Source organism: Pelodiscus sinensis, chromosome 2 (assembly GCF_049634645.1).
Source record: "Pelodiscus sinensis isolate JC-2024 chromosome 2, ASM4963464v1, whole genome shotgun sequence".
Taxonomy (NCBI): domain Eukaryota; kingdom Metazoa; phylum Chordata; order Testudines; family Trionychidae; genus Pelodiscus; species Pelodiscus sinensis.
This window is the reverse complement of record NC_134712.1, coordinates 210,016,625-210,032,218: the sequence shown is the minus strand read 5'-3', so window position 1 is coordinate 210,032,218 and position 15,594 is coordinate 210,016,625.

Below are 15,594 nucleotides of genomic sequence, written 5' to 3'. Positions count from 1 at the left end.
TAGAGATGATTTAGTTCAAAATTGAGTTAGATCAAAGACATTTCCTGGCCTGTGTTATGCAGGAAGTCAGACTTCATGATCACAATGGTCCCTTCTGGCCTTAGAATCTTTGAATTTAGGAATAGACTTTTTCCACTGACTTCCCTGGATCCAGGGTTTCAACCATTGAACGTTTATGCAGCAGAAACCCCAAAACATAAAATATATATTTTAAGAAAGTATGAGAAAGCTTTATGGCTTTTAAATTATGCCTTGTGAATATCAGGCATATATCAATCACTATCTCAGTTGTTGACCATACCAGAATATGTTGTGCTGCTTTTGAAAAACTTTATTTTAATGAAAATCATTCCTCTCATGCTTATTAGAGGTGATACTTAACATTAAAACAAAGACACTTTTTTCAGGTACCTGACATTTGTAGATCTTGCACAGAGCTTAGCAAAAATGCACAGAAATATAATTATCTAGTCTATCTTCTGCCTCATGGCAGAGTCAATTCAGCACTTAGCAGATATACTCCAAAATATTAAGCATTACCAGATATTCACTCTTAGTTTCATTGACACTTGTAGTTACAAGTGGTTCCCTAGGAAAACTATACTGTACTCATAATAACCTGTGAGTGAAAAAAACCTAGTGCTAGGATACCCCCATCTCTCGCTACTGGGCTACGTCTAGACTGGCCCCTATTACGAAATAGCCATGCTAAGTTCCAACTTTGGAATAGGGAAATCCGCGGGGGATTTAAATATCCCCCGCGGGATTTAAATAAACATGTCCGCCGCTTTTTTTCCGGCTTGGGGAAAAGCCGGAAAAAAGCATCTAGACTGGCGCGATCCTCCGGAATAAAGCCCTTTTCTGGGGGATCGCTTATTCCTCCTTGAAAGTAGGAATAAGAGATCCTCCGGAAAAGGGCTTTATTCCGGAGGATCACACCAGTCTAGACGCTTTTTTCCGGCTTTTCCCCAAGCCGGAAAAAAAGCGGCGGCCATGTTTATTTAAATCCCGCGGGGGATATTTAAATCCCCTGTGGATTTCCCTATTCCAAAGTTGGAACTTAGCATGGCTATTTCGTAATAGGGGCCAGTCTAGACGTAGCCCTGCTGTTTCTGTGTTTTCCTTCCATGCTGCTCCCTAGGCCTAGAATGTTTTCCTCAGCCCCATTCTACAAGCTACCTCTCTCTCCTCCCTACTAAAGATCCAGGACTTCTGCAAAACTCATGAGAAGAAGGAACAAAAAAGCAAGACAGCTCTTTAGGCCTGATTGGAGCAAAAAGGGGGGTTAAAGTTGCCTCAAACAGACAGAGGGAATTCTCCGACTGTAAAATTATTATAGAGTGTTTATTTATGGGCAAGCGTTAGAGACTGAGCCATCTGTACAGTGATGTGCACATATGTAGAAAGTGAGTAGGGGAGTTGTGCTAGGGCTCTTCCCAGTCATACAGCATTTGGGTCAGTAAAGTGGTCCCTATTAAACTATTCCAGCCAGCATAATATAAACCATCTCTTAGCACAGCAGCTGCTTTTTTTCCCTCCTAGTACCTGTATCATTCCTTTCGCCCTGACATCCCCAGTTAAGTACCAGAACAATCTAGCAGCTAGTATTTAAAATGATCAAATAGTATAGTTAACAAGACCCCCCAATTCTCTTCTTATAGGAAAAGATTTCTGGGACAGTGTAGAGTTGGTTTTAGCTACACTAACAGCTTAAATTTTAAGGTTTCAAACTCACAGATTCAAATTTTCTATCATCACTTCAGTTTTCCATGGGCAAAATCATTGGCACCAGAAATCGTCTTAAAACCTTAGATTTCAATAAGTTAGGGCACAAAAGCTTAAACAAAAAGAATCGGAAGAACTTTCTCAGAAGCTGGTTCAAAAGGCATAGGCATCATTATTATTTCTATATCAGTAAGGGACTGCACCAAGTGTAGGAGAATAAGACAAATATCATAGTCAAGGCTCTGTGTATCCTATTAATAATCTAAAAGAGTTTACACTTGGTTGTGTGCTCCTTTCAAATAGGACTGATGGAATATTGTAGAAATACAAAAACTACGCTGAGTACAGTCTCTGGAGGCACCAAACTAAATTGGTATCATTTTTTTTTCTAAATAATGTGAAGAGAAAATGACTATCTCCTGAAAACTGAAAAAAAATGAAATATTAAAGCTTAAGAATGAGGCTCACCTCTTTTAGAGTAATGAATGGTGCACTGCAGCATAACTCTGCTTTTTCCGCTGAATTTATTTTGTGTGTCTGAAATCTTTGTTTTAAAGCAATCAAAATTATTTTGTATTATATTTTCAGACCTCACTAAATCTTTCAGTGTGACTAAAATGTGGATGACAAAGATGCTTCTACCAATTTCTGCAGGTTTCATGGTCTTCAAATTCTTTTGTAATGGTGTGGCTAGTCCTGTGTTTATGTTTGAAGAAGGAGAGCATCACAGGCATCAATCTAGGGAAGATTTTGGAGGCTGTGAAAATTAAATGTAGTCTCATTCCCCATTCCCTCCATTAGGTTCTGTGCTGGTACAAAAGGTTTTGCTTACTGAGGCCAGATTGTTGTGGTGGTGTTTATCACTATTTCTACAGTGATATGAAAATGACATGATATAGACAAATAAAAGGCAAGGCCTCCACTGTGTTTCTTGTATCTCAGTGTTTCACATACACTGAACTTACTGGGAGTCTTTCCATTGACTTAGTTACCCTGGATCAGCCCCTTAGACTCAGCAAGGGATAACAAACAAAAATAGGGAGGATAATATAGGAAGGATGAGTCTGACAGTATAATCACAATTCTTACTGCTATAAGGAACCAGCAGAGTAGCTAATGTAATAGAACCAAAGCAAGATGCAGAAACAGAATGTATGTACTTACAAGATTTAATATAGCCTACAAACATCAACAACAGATAGCAATAGCCCATTCTGAAATAGTGGCACCTTTATCCAACAACACTCAGCTCTGTACCCTCCATCTTTATGAGCTAGGGAGTCATACATGATGGAAATTTGTAGCTAGTGAGGCTGAACAGTACATAGATACTTAGGGTTTATCTCTGTGTTGGAAAATCATTTTAGTCTAACTCAGAACCATTGTAGCCTAGAGCCTAGTCAGTGATGTCCTTGTTGCCATTTTCAAATCCTCATCTTTGTTGCAGTTGAGGAAGGACTTGGTCAGTATAAATATCTCATTGTGATTTACGGCAGGTGCTTGGCATGGCCTACTGTGTACCTCCAAAAAAGAGGCTTATGTTAGATGGAGCGGGAGTACTGGAAAACATGTTTGCCAGGGGTTTCAAAAGATTGAACAGGATTTGGGGAAAGGTTTTATTCAAGAATTTATTTAAAATATCTTTCTTTTGCTTCTTTGAGACATATTAAGGAGGACTGGGAAGACCTTTTCCACAAAAGGATGAGGGTGAGATTTATGTTAGTATTTTACCACCAAAATATCATGAATATCAAATGTAGACTTCCATGGCATCTGCAGAAGGAAGCAGGAGCTTGGGTCCCTAACTCAATCCATTTTTGGTTTTCTTCATTTGAATCATTGCTTTGGGGTGGAGCTGGGTTTGGTCTGCAGGCTGCCCTGGGGAGAGAGGACTACTCCACTCCTCCTTCACTGAAGCAGGTTGGGGCTAGGTGAGAAGTGCTTCTTCATGGCTGCTGCAGCTCCATTGGTCACAGCCAGGGGGAGGTGTGCATGTCCCCTGACTGGGGTATAGACAGACACACAGACAGACAAACTCTCTGAAATACATAATAGAAACATGACCCTTTCTGTACACCTACCCCCTGCTGGCCCAATCAGGTTATAGCTATCCTGGTCCCCATCTCTGGCCTTGTGGTCATTCTAGAGCAGTGGTCCCCAACACGGTGCCCGTGGGCGCCCGCCAAGTGCTCAAGGCTGGCCTGGCCCCGGGCACGTGGCGCATGCATGGTGCCGGAGCTGGCCCCGGGCGTATGGTGAGCGCCGGCTCCGGAAGCACCGCTGATTGGCCGCCCGTGCTCTGGGCACGCGGCGCTTGGATGGGGGGGGTGCCAACCTCGGATGCGTGGCCCTTGGAGGGGGCCCTGCCCCCGGACGCGCGGCACTTGTGAGGGAGCTCCGGCCCCAGGTGCTTGGGGGGGGGCGGCGCTGGCCCTGGGTATGCATCCTCTTGGAGGGGTTCCCATCCCCGGGCGCACGGCGCATGGGGGGACCCCTGCCCCCAGGCGCGCAGCTATGGGGGGAGGTGCACAGTTATGGGGGCCCCGCCCCCAGGCGCGCGGCTATGGGGGGGCCCCATCCCCGGGCGCGTGGCTATGGGGGGGCCCAGGGTGGGCCCGCCTCCGCCCCCGGGCACGCAAGTGTCCCCGCCCTCTGGCGCCCGATGGGCGAACGGCCACGCCCCCTGGCGCCCGGCAACCTCCAATGGTTGGGGACCACTGTTCCAGAGAATAACTGTTCCTGCAACCAGACCTCTCCCGTTCCATTTTATGAGAAACAATCAAATGCTGGGCACATTCCATTGTTCTGGCACTACCAAACCCTTACCTTGCTTTAAGTTATGATTAGAGGAAGCTGCATGACAAATTTGGTGGTCCTCATTCTTAACGTTTAGGAGGAGTTTTTGAACAAACAAACTCACAGATGGACAGACAGATGCACATTTCTAAAATATATAGTAAGATCTTAGACAAAGGGTTTTAAGCAGTCTGACTAGACTTACCTTCCCTCTCAATTGTTTACTTTTCATTGTTTTGATGTCATCATATCTCTATTTTGCTAGTCTTCACAGCAATCTCTAGGTGAAATAGGACCTGAATTTCTAATATATATTAAAAACAACAACAACAAAACAGAAAATAAAACCCAAGACTCCATCTCCCCACTTTTTAAAAATATCTGTATTGAGCCTTTATTTTAAATGCATTAAAAAGTGCAAAATAATTTTTTTCACTTTCCAAGTCACTCTTACAATTCATTCAGCCAGGACACACTTCTGAAGTAATTCTATGGCAGACAAGTGTTATACATATACATGATTTACATATCATTGTTGATGATTCTCTACTTTTCTGGATGATTACTCAGGAGTTAAAATTGTATTATATATACATTAAAACTAGAGTGAGAGGAACTTTTCAGGTAATGTACAAGTACAACAAAGAGGAAGGAAAACAATCAGGGTACGTCTACACTACAGCGCTAGTTCGAACTAACTTAGTTCGAATTAGTTAATTCGAACTAAGCTAGTTCGAACTAACGCATCTAGAACTAAAAACTAGTTCGAACTAGCGTTTTGCTAGTTCGAACTAGTAAGTCCACATTGAGTGGACTCTGAACAGGGCTTAATGATGGCCGGAAGCAGTGCCGGCAGGGCATAAAAGGAGGACTTAGAGCATGGAGATGCTGTCTCAGGCTAGCCGAGGGCTGTGCTTAAAGGGTCCCGACCCCCACCCCGGACACACAGTTCTAAGGGGTGCCCCGCTTGCAAAGAAGTTCTGGCTTGGAGTGCCCTGAGTGCCCACACTGGGCACATCACACCACTCGGCCATCAGCCCGGCTGCACTTGCCGCAGGCTGCCATCTGGGGAGAGGGAGTAATTGGGGGGCTGCAGGAGAGCTTCCACCCCCAGAAGCCCGCAGAGCCAGCCCAGTCCTCCCCATCGGGGGCTCGTACCCCATTCCTCCCTCACCTCCTTCCACTTGCCCTTCCCTAGCCCCCCTTCTTATTGATGTACAAAATAAAGATAACGTTTCTTCCAACATTGACTCTGTCTTTATTGAAAAAAACTGGGGGAGACTGGGAAAAGGAGGTGGGAGAGGGGAAGAGAAAGGCTGGGAGAGGGGAGGGCAACTAACATGATCAGGGGTTGGGAACAGGTCCCAGATGAAGAGAGGCTACAGAGACTGGGACTGTTCAGCTTAGAAAAGAGGAGACGGAGGGGGGACAGGATAGAGGTCTCTAAAAGCAGGGGTTGGGTGGAGAGGGTGCATTCAGAAAAGTTCTTCATGAGTTCCCATAAAGAAGGACTAGAGGACACCAAAGGAAAGGAATGGGTAGCAGGCTTCAAACTAGTAAGAGAAAGTTGTTCTTGACAAGGCAAATAGTTAACCTGTGGAACTCCTTGCTGCAGGAGGTTGTGAAGGCTAGAACTAGAACAGAGTTGAAAGGGAAGTGAGATCAAGTGATGGAGGTTGGGTCCATGGAGTCCTATTAGCCAGAGGGTAGGAGTGGTGTCCCTGCCCAAAGTTTGTGGAAGGCTGGAGAGGGATGGCACGAGACAAATGGCTTGGTCATTGTCTTCGGTCCATCCCCTCCAGGGTCCCTAGGGTTGGCCACTGTCGGCAGACAGGCTACTGGGCTAGATGGACCTTTGGTCTGACCCAGGACGGCCATTGTAAGCTCAGGGCTCAGGGTCGGGGGTCTCAGTGGACCCCCTTGATTTTCATGCACACCTGGTCCTGGGTGGCCAGGCTGGCAGCTCTCCTGCCCTAGCCGGCCACTTTCCTGTGCCTAGTGCGGAGATCGTGGACGAGGTCCACGATGTCCGCACTAGCCCAGGAAGGTGCCCGCCTCTTGCGGTCCAGGGCAAGCTCCCGGGAGCCGCCAGCCTGGTCCCGGCAAGAGGGGGTGGGCTGGGGGGCATCGGGTGGGTGGCTCTGTGCCGTGCCAGGTGCAGGGTCTGATAGCTGGGTGCTGGCAGGCTTGCACCTGGCACGGGCACCGTAGCCAGCCCGTGCCCCTTTAAGGGGTCCGGGGCCGGGAGGGGGGCATAGAGTTTCCCTGGTGTTGGCCAGAGTGGCCACCAGGGAAACCTGGGGAGGGCTAGCCTCCCACTAGTTCGAACTAAAGGGCTACACAGCCCTTAGTTCGAACTAGCTAGTTCGAACTAGGCGTTAGTCCTCGTAAAATGAGGTTTACCTAGTTCGAACTAAGCGCTCCGCTAGTTCGATTCAAATTCGAACTAGCGGAGCGCTAGTGTAGCGCATAGGAAAGTTAGTTCGAACTAACGTCCGTTAGTTCGAACTAACTTTCTAGTGTAGACATACCCTCATTTAGTACTGACAGGAAAGAAAATTCCAGGAGGGAGACTAGGCCCACATCTGATAGCCTTTGAGTCAATGAAAACAGAGTTGCTGAAGTCAAACTAGAAATGATTAGCAAGAAAATAGCCTCTGCTGGCAGATATATAATGTTCCAGATATTTGGTAGAAGTGTTTTGGCTGGGAGCCAGCTTCGTTAGCACTGGATGAAGATGTCAAGAGAATGGTTAGAATCTAGTGTTTGACCAAGCCACTTCCAAGATTTCTAGAACTCACACATGATGTGAGATAAATATTGTGTTGCATACTGTTGTTTAAATCAGTTCCTTTTGTTAGGAAATATGAGTGCAAATCAAGCTCAGTGTAATTAGGAATAATTTATTTATAGAGATACAAGCCTTATTTATACAAGACCAATAGTCTGGATATCACTTGCATTAACTATCAAGCCTGAGAACTGTTTTTTTCATATGTGTATTTCTAATAAACTGTGGTACTTACATTGAATGGGAACTGGATCATTTGATTTATCTAGACGTGCACTATATCATTAATATATGTATTAAATATTAAGTAACCAATGGCATAATTCTCATGTGCAGATTTAAACAATGGCCATCCAATCTGCATTATTTACTCTATAATTCATTTTTAAACAATGAAGTTGTTGATGCACCTCAGATAGAAATTCTGAGCCTTTTCTAAAGCCCATTGAAGTTTAAGTTTCCCAGTAACTTCAAAGGGTATTGGATCAATTATTTTGTAAAATATCAGCAACAGGGGCCTTTACATTACCAATAAAGCCTATTATCTTAATGTTTGAAATGCTATAATAGAGAAAGCTATTAAATAGAACAATAAATATTAATGTTGTTGATATTTTAATAATTAATATGAATGGGAAAAGACTACCTAGGAAGGACTACTGTGGAAAGAGATCTAGGGGTCACAGTGGACCACAAGCTAAATATGAGTCAACAGTGTAACATTGTTGCAAAAAAAGGGGGGAGCATCATTCTGGGATGTATTAGCAGGAATACTGTAAGCAAGATACAGGAATTAACTCTTCCACTCTACTCTGAAGTATTGTGTGCGGTTCTGCATATCACGTTTCAGGAAAGACGTGGACAAATTGGAAAAAGTCCAGAGAAGAGTAACAAAAATTATTAAAGATCTAGAAAATATGAGGAAAGATTGAAAAACTGGGTTTGTTTAGTCTGGAACAGAGACGACTGAGCGTATGTCTGGACTGCAGAGTTTTGACTTCAAAGTAGGAATAAGATCCTCCGGAAAAGGGCTTTTTTTCCAGAGGATCAGGGCCAGTGTAGACGCTCTTTTCCGGCTTTTCTAAAAGCCGGAAAAAAGCGGCGGACATTTTTATTTAAATGCCGCGGGGGATATTTAAATCCCCCGCGGATTTCCCTATTACGACCTCTGAAATTAACATGCCCCTTCCGGAGAAGGGGCCAATGTAGACGTAGCCCAAGTGTGTTCTTTCAACAGTAAATCGAAAGAACAGAGGACTTTTTGTGCTATTGGCAATCCTCATTCTTCAAGGAAGAAGCCTTTTTGTGAAAGAGCTCTTTCACAAAAAGGCGTGTGTGGACGGGGAAGAGGGAGTTTTTTCAGAAGAAGAGGGAAGAGGAAAAAGCGCAGGTGCACTGGTGGCCATTCCGTCCATAGCAATCACTTCTTACATGCAGTCTGGATGCTATCTTTCAAAAAAGTGCATTGGTTTTTCAATGTGCTTTTACAGTGTGGACGCTTTCTTTCGCAAGAAGTTTTTTTGGAAGATCTATTCCAAAAAAAGCTTCTTGCGCAAGAAGCCTGTAATCTAGATGTAGCCTGGGAGGGGACATGATAATAGTTTTCAAGTACCTAACAAGTTGTTACAAGGAGGGAAAAAAATTATTCTCTTGGACCTCTGATAATAGGACAAGAAGCAATAGGCTTAAATTGTGGCAAGGTGTAGATTGGACATTAGAAAAAGCTTTCTGCTAGGGTGGTTAAGAACTGGAATAAATTGATTAGGGAGTTTGTAGAATCTTCATCATTGGAGATTTTTAAGAGCAGATTGCACAAACAGTTGCCAGGATGGTCTAAATGGTGCTTGGTCCTACCATGAGCACTAAGAACTGGAGCTGATGATTCTCAAGGTTCCTTCCAGTGCTGTGATTCTATTTCTGAGCTTTTATTTTTTTTTAAACTGGTATCTTCCTTAAAGGCCCTATTATACGTTAACTTCACTGCACACAATATATCATTGTGAACATATGCATGTGACAACTATAAATATTACTGAAGTGTTAGGAAAAGACTTTGGTTGTGAGTTGTGTTATTTAGAAGTACAGCTATAAATATACATGGCATGTTGAAGCAGTCTATTTGGATGTTATTTGTGAATTAGGTGTATGACTATAAATACTAATGACATGTTAAGAAAAATCCATTTGGTGGCAGGTTGAGTTCTTTTTTACACAGGTATATATTTCTATCAGTGACATTTTTATGGAATTTTCAAGTGGTCATCTCTAATAACGATATAACAAAACAGGACTTTTATTTTGGTAATCATGTCTATCCTATAACTAAATAACTGTGTCTGGTGAATGGTGAACTCACTTATGATTCAGTTTGTAAACTGTGTTTACTTCATCATTTATAGCACTGTATGAATATGGCTTTGTTTTCAAGAGGTTATCTCTATTTCAGTATAAGTGCTGTATTTCAGTATGTTTGAATGAGCATAAGTCCTCTGAATCTTTGGCAACCACAAGTGTAAGTTTTGTTACAGGAAGTGCACGTCTGCTGTTAGCTAAGGTTGCTTGAGACTTCCCATTACAAGATCTTTCTCATTATAAGCACATTTTAACTGTTTGGGCTGAAATTTTCCATACGAGGCTGATTTTTTACGTTTTAGTAAAAATGGTTCAGCCATTTCCAAAACGAGATTAGAGAAAAAAAAAGTTTTGCCCACATGAAAAGATTTCGTACAGCTATTCCATTCTAAAGCTCTATCACCTCCATGTTTTGAAATGTGGTCTTGAAATTTTACAAGGAGTGGTAAGTCACTTTTATCATAGTGACTTTTATCCTTCCTATGAATAAACTGCAAATGTGACTAAGTTAAGAGTCCTTGAAAAATGTCAGTTCACATGTGCTCGGTAGAGACCTGCTAGAATTTGGCAGCTAAAGTCTCTGAAGAGTCCATCTGTTCCGGGCATGCTCCAGCCCAGGACTAAGGAGGCTGCGTGGAAATTTCCCTGCAATTGTTTCACCTGAGTGCTGCAGTCTGGTTTGGTGCCAGACACCAGCAATAATCATAGGAAAACTATCTCTCCTGCATTCTCAAGTTTTCCCTGATGGGGCCTGTGACGGTCCTCTTGGGGCGCAAGCACTTGCCCTCTAGAGGACAAGGCCTTACGGGCCCCACCGTCACTACCTAGGGTCGAGGGGTGGATTTACAGGCGCGAGCACCTGCCCCAAACGGGGCAAGGCCCACTGTCCTATGTGTCCTTAAAGCTAACAGGGTCCTTCTCCACTTTGGTCAGATAGCCCCTTTTAAAACATTTTGATTTTGATATTTTAGTTCAAAATGGCTTTTTATTTAGAAATGCAAGCTAATACTAGGGAAAAATTAAATTAAAATGCTCAAAATTGAAATGAAGCCATTTGAAATTATTGAAATAAAATGTTTGATTGACACAAATTAATAGGAGTTTTCTGGACTCATGTTTCACAAAAAAATTCAAGATTTTGCCTCTTCATCCCAATTCCGATATCCCAGAAATGGACATGAGATGAGAAAACCATTTCCTGCTGAGCTCACACTGGATACCAGATAACATTGCATGAGGAGTAACAGTTAATTTGAGGGAAGGGTTTCCGATCCAACTACTGCATCTACACGCGGCAAGTTAAATCGGGCGACTGGCATTTTAAAATGGTGACTGGCCACGATTATGTTAATCAAGCACGAGATATTTAAATCCCGCACTTGATTTGCAACTTCAGTATGCTTCATTTGCCTCTCTTGTTCGAACTAGGGGGCAAGTGTAGACATACCCTGGGGCTACGTCTACACTGGCGCATTCTCACGCAAAAACTCTTTTGCGGAAGAGTTCTTCTACAAAAACTGTTCCAAAAGAGAGCATCTACACTGGCATGTGCTTTTGCGCAAGACATGTGCTTTTGCGCAAGAGCATCCATGCCAGTGTAGACGCTCTCTTGTTCAAGAAAGCTCTGATGGCCATTTTAACCATAGGGTTTTCTTGCGCAAGAAATTCATGTTGCCTGTCTACACTGGCCTCTTGTGCAAGAACAGTTGCACAAAAGGGCTTATTCCTAAGCGGGAGCATCAGAGTTCTGGCTCAAGAAGCCCTGATTTCATACATTAGAACGTCAGTTTGCTTGCACAAGAACACGCGGCCAGTGTAGACAGGCAGCAAGTTTTTGCACAAGAGCAGCTGCTTTTGCGCAAGAACCCGCCAGTGTAGACACAGCCAAGTGAAAGAGAAGACTTAGATCAGATGAAAAGACAGAAAAAGGAGATCAGGGTTAGGATGACTGGGACTGAGGACAGAATGAGGAAGACAGAGTTCATATGAGTTCATATGTGTATCATAGACGAAGGAGACTAGGACTGGCTGAGCAAGGTATCTATGGGTATGTCTAGACTACAGGCTTTTGTCAACAAAAGGGAACTTTTGTTGACAAAACTATACCTGCGTCTACACTGCCACTGAGTTCTGTCGACATAACGTCAACAGAACTCAGCAGTTTTGTCGACAGGCTGTAAACCTCATTCTACGAGGAATAATACCTTTTGTCGACAGAACTCTGTCGACAGAAGCGTTATTGCATCTACACTGACTTTGCGTCTACACTGTCATGTCGACAAAGCGGTTTGCTTTGTCAACAGAACTGGATGTAGTCTAGATGCTCTTAGTCAACAGAAGCTTTGTCGACAGTATCTGTCGACAAAACTTCTGCCGACAAATGCCTGTAGACTAGACGTACCCTTAGTAAGGCACTCAAAATAAATGGATATGTTTGACCTTGATCTCTTTCCAAGTCTGTTTTCCATCCATAAAAAGGGGATGAAGTCACCCTGTCATTTTGCAAGGATATGTGAAAAATAATTAACAGTTATAATGCACTCAGATTCTATAGTGATAAGTGCCATAGAAAAGCCAATGAGGAAATTAATAATTCTGTTTCAGAGAAAGGATGTGTATTATGTGCAATAAACAGGTAATGAACAATGAGGAGAAAACAAAATATTAAAAAGCTGTTCAGTCAGTGAATGTTGTCTACTCTGTGCATAAAATGAGGCAGGAATCTTCTGGAAAAAAAGGAGGTAGCAAATTATAACTGCACAGGTGTATCTGCAACTAGGTAGATTTGAACCTGGGACCTCTGAAACAGAGTATAGGAGCCTTTACCCTCTGAGCTAAAAGTTCACTTATTCTTAGCCTGTGCTGTAGAGGTCTCTTAACTGTTGCTGTGGTCTAGGTACCACTTGCATTGCTCAGTAACTACAGTAGGGCTGTGTCTAGACTGGCAAGTTTTTCCACAAAAGCAGCTGCTTTTGTGGAAAAACTTGCCAGCTGTCTACTGTGGCCGCTTGAATTTCCGCAAGAACACTGACTTCCTACTGTCTAAAATCAGTGCTTCTTGCGGAAATACTATGCTGCTCCCGTTTGGGCAAAAGTCCTTTTGCACAAAGCTTTTGCGCAAAAGGGCAATTTTAGACAGCTGAGATTTGTTTTGCGCAAAAAAGCCCTGATCGAGAAATGGCCATCACGGCTTTTTTGCGGAAAAGCGTGTCTTGATTGGCACAGATGCTTTTCCGCAAAAAGTGCTTTTGCGGAAAAGCATCCTTGCCAATCTAAACGCTCTTTTCCGCAAATGCTTTTAACGGAAAACTTTTCCGTTAAAAGCATTTGCGGAAAATTATGCCAGTCTAGACGTAGCCTAGGTGTGCGGGTTACATAGGCACACATAATTCTAGCAGTTTCTAACTTTTGAGTGGTTGACTTTGCAATTTTGACTTTCTTTTAGCATAATTTTTTGTGATACATAAACATTCAGGTATTCTTGTCACAGCTTAGCATTTGGACATTTATAAAAGGAGAAAAATCTAGGTACAGTAAAAATGGTTAAGCAATAAGATACAATGTCTGGTTTTTAAAGGAGTATCATATGACTCAGGCACATTGTGAAGTATGGGTATGAAAGTCTGAAGTGTAATAATTCCCTAAAATTATCTGACTAATCTCTATCATTGCTACTAAGAAACAGGAATGATAAAAAATATGGCAAATAACACAGGGGAAGATTATAAAAATGTTTCTCCTGGTCTGTTTCACAGTTAGTTTATATATATGGAGTTTAATATAATAACTTATGTATCATATTGTAATCATGCATCAAGAAGGAAAGTGGTAATGCCATACAGCTGAAGTATGAGGCTTATTAAAATATATACGGTATCATTCATAAATCAGTCCACAAATGTAATGGCATTTTCTAAAAAATATACACAAACATAACAGCAAGATCAAAATTAAAGCATTTCTATAAATAACTAGTTTTCCAACTCTTTACAATTGTACTAGTTAGTTTTCAAAATGGTACATGATACCTCTATTACATTGCTTACCTGATGTATGAGAGAACCATATTCTAACTGATACTAGAGTGATGGACACATTAAAATCTATCGCAATGTGAAAACAATAGTGGCAATACCATTACAAAGGGACAGTTCATATGCTGCATTGCTTAATCCTGTCTTGTCTATTCTATGTAGTGTTGCCCTGCCATTATTTATTGTCAGCAATCATTAAAAAGTGAAAGAGATGAAAGACAAAAGTTATTATAGATATCTAGAATGTATGTACAGTGCCATTGTGCCTGCGTACACATTTTTTCAGGCAAAAATAAAACCATAAAGTCTCTGACACAAAGATCTTATCATTCAAATTGAACAAAAGATAAAGCAATTCGATTTCAAGCATGGAGCAATGGAAACACAAGATGGGAGTTAACAGAGTGTATCCTGGTTACTAAGAGGTACTGGGGTCTGTCTCTTTTCTAATGTGATATTGCCACAGTTGCAGTCTGTGAAAGTAATGAAGCAAGGACTAGTCTTCACCACAGCCACTATTGATCTTCCAGAGTTCAATTTAGCGAGTTTAGTTAAAACTCCGTAAATCAAACTCAGAGGGCTCCCCGTCCAGTGTCTGGTACTCTGTTTCTTGCTATGGGGATACTGCCAAGCTCAGCTTAAAGTAAGCCAACTCCAGCTACGTAAAATACGTAGCTGGAGTTGTGTACATTAAACTGAGCTGCCGGGTCTAGTGAAGACCTCGCCAAAGAGATACCCTGGCTTAAGAGAGAGTAGGTTGATGGCAAGGCATCTTCTATGAAGGGTCATGGACTCTGGAATTCTTTTTTGTCCTCAGACTATTAGTCTGAATTTGTTGACTTTCATGGTACACTGCAAGACTCCTCTGTTTTCTCACATTTTTGGAGGACAAATTGATGGTTCAGAGGTGGTCAAAAGAAGGAAGTTTGTAATTTATTATGGGTGGATTATAGTTTTTTTCACAACTGATTAATAAAGCAAGTTAACTGTATTGAGATTTCCCCTTAAACTTGTCTATTTTAAGTACCTTTTGCACAGAACTTCTGGGGGAAGGCACAGGAGCTTCCCACATAGCTGAAAAAAATTGTATATAAATATAGGCCTCTAGGCACAGTTATCTTAAGAAACAGGATATAGAAGCTGACTTGACTGGGTTTTCATGTTTGTTACATTTTTAATATTCAATGGGAATGAGTTTTTAACAATGAAAGATTAGAATTGGCAAAGACTACAAGACTAAATGAATATTGTATACAACTGAGAATGTGGAGAAGATGCAGAAAATTTCAGAAAAGGAGTCTAAAAGAAAAGATCTGAAGTTCTATTGCTATAAGCCAATGGTTTTAAATGTGAAATAACCTCTTTAGCTATGGGTTAAATGCTTTTTATGAACTAATTTGTCCTTGATAAAGGCTAGGTAATAGATAATTTGTCAAGGAACAGAAATCAGATGGAAAAGCTCTCCTCAGATTCATTTCTCTATTTTTAACCTTTATTCTGGAAAATAGACTATTCTAAATCTCTAATAAATGAATCTATCTATATTCAATTGGATCACTGTAATTTCTTGTAATTGTTCATGTCTTGTTGACAGTATTCTTATCGTTACTTTAATCCTGGTAATGTTCACCTTTCCATAACACATAATCCCAAAATAGTACTACTCTGATTCTGAAGACCTAATTTTCAGAAATTGGAATTTTTTCATGTATCAGACTTAGTATCAATGTAATGATTTTGACCAATTAGCTCCAAGTTTGTTTTATCAGAGGTCATTTCTTTCTTTTCTGGATTGTTACCTACTGATGACTGAAGAATGACAGATTCACGAATCAAAAGTCTGTTGTTAGAAAAGATTTCCATGAGGTAAAAAATGTCGGATGTTAAAATCATGTT